Source organism: Myotis lucifugus, unplaced genomic scaffold (genome assembly GCF_000147115.1).
Source record: "Myotis lucifugus unplaced genomic scaffold, Myoluc2.0 scaffold_704, whole genome shotgun sequence".
NCBI lineage: Eukaryota > Metazoa > Chordata > Mammalia > Chiroptera > Vespertilionidae > Myotis > Myotis lucifugus.
Window position 1 is genome coordinate 173,162 of NW_005871752.1, and position 2,307 is coordinate 175,468.

Consider the following 2,307-nt stretch of genomic DNA (forward strand, 5'->3'; position numbering starts at 1 on the left):
AAAGCAACCCATATTTTTAGAGGTACACACACATGTAGCTCTGTGTTTTCCTAAAAAGAAATGACAAAGGAAGAAGATAAGCAGAAAATTCAGGATAGTGGTCACCTGGCTGCAGTGGGGTGTGAGGGGCCCGGAGCACACGGACAGAGTCGAGGACACTGAGATGCTGCAAGCATTAAAGTCCGCAGTGGGCTCGGAGTTGCTCATTATGGTGTCATCTGTCAGAACCTCCTTATATGTCTACATTCTCTGTATTTATGTGCCAGGTATGACATGAAACTTTAATAAGGTGAGAAGCAAATAGCTGTGGCAATGAGTGTTAGAGGGTTATAATGTGCGTGAAATCTGGGGGGGGGGGGGGGAGGCAAACACTCTAGGGAACCAGACATTGACAGCTCTATGTAATGTTTGAGTTCACAACACTCCCTGAGAGGAGAGAGACTATAGCTGCTTCAGTCCAGGTGGGGAGACAGGACATGAGCACATACAAGGCAGTGGTTCTCAACCTTCCTAATGCCGCGACCCTTTAATACAGCTCCTCGTGTGGTGGTGACCCCCAATTTCATTGTTACAAATTGAACATCATTAAAGCATAGTGATTAATCACAAAAACAATATGTAATTATATGTGTTTTCCGATGGTTTTAGGTGACCCCTGTGAAAGGGTCGTTCGATCCCCAAAGGGGTCACGACCCACAGGTTGAGAACCGCTGCCCTATGGGAACGTACTCTCATTGCTTGGCAGACACTTTGTGAAACCAACAGTGAGGACGAGAGCGCGGCGGTCCAGGGACAGGGTGTTCGTGCACGTAGGGGAGTGGGAGCAGAAGCGGGAACACAGAAGTGTCTGGAGAGAAAGTGAAAATGGAGGGCGAAAACTCTAGTCTCCTTTTCAAAATGCCGAGTAATGAAGGAGAACAGAAAGTGCGTCTCCAGGCAAAAGGACATTTCCTAGTCACTCTCCTCCACGGGGGACCTCGTTGCCCGTCTTTGGCACAAATCGCAGGCTCCATTTTAAGTCACAGCACATCATGACTTAACACATTTTAATGGACTTTGCTTTGTTGATCTATTTTTAAAGCTGTTCTCTGTAACTCTTCCAAAGGGTAAAAAAAAATCTGTTAATATATCACCTATTTTCTTTGCAGCCTCCTCAGCTAAGGAAATGTCTGCGGGTGTGGGAGAGACCAGAGCTCCCGGGAAATCCCACTCCTGCCGCGGGGCTCACCCTGCACCGAGGCACCTGCACCACCCAATTCCCTTCCTCACACGCCTGCGTCTCACTCGCAGCCGACGTGGGGTCTCCCCGGCTGTGCGGCCGGTCTCCTCTCCTGGGGGCTCAATGAATGTTGAAGAAGCGAGTGAGCGAACAACAAACACAGGCGTGAGGTTTTCTGAATGCTCCCCCCTGAAAAGGTATTTTTAAAAGTAAATGTTTGTTTCAAAAGCTGTTTAAATAAAACACGGTCCCTAGACTATGCCTGGCCCACAGGCCCATAACTGGGTTTGGAACGAATACCTGATGGTTGCATTTCTTGTGGCCTTGCAGCCTGGGGTCCTTTAACCTGGGAGGTGGAGAAGCCACAGAATGGACGCTGGCCTATCTTTCTCAGGGATAAATTAAAGCTTTTCAGAGATAAAAATAAAAGGTGAAACCCAAAGTTCACATTCTTTTCCAAGAAAAACGTGCTTCTTCACGTCCTGTTTTGGCTGCGGGGGGTCGCGGGGTCCTCTTTCTCTCACTGATTTCATTTTGGGGGTATTTCGCTAGAAACGCTCCAGAGGTAGAGCTCAGTATTCCATCGGCACCTTTCATATTTGTACAGGAAGGTCCGAGTGAGAAGGAAAGAGACCGATCACTAACATCTATAGAGGGTTTCATCTTTTTAGAAAAAAATACGTCTATTGATGTCAGAGAGGAAGGGAGAGAGGGAGAGACATCAATGATGAGGGAGAATCATTGCTGGCCGCCGCCTCCCGGGCCTGTGCCCTGACCGGGGATGACCCCTGGCCCCCGGTTCGGTTCGTAGGCGGACGCGCAGCGGGCCCCGCTGGCCCGCCGTTAACCTCCCATAAACTCTCCTTCTCCCGGTTCCAGGCCGGGTTTGAGGTGGGGAACAGGGATGGGCACGAACTTGTTTCGTTCGGGAGGGGAGGCTTGGCCTTCACTTGCTTTTCTCCGGAACCGTAACCGGAACGGGGACCCGGGGGGAGCCCCCGTTCCCTGCCGTTGGAAAAAAACCGCCGACCCGGGTCCCTAGCGGCCGAGGACCACTCCCCCCCAAAACTGGGCCCCGGCCCCCCAAG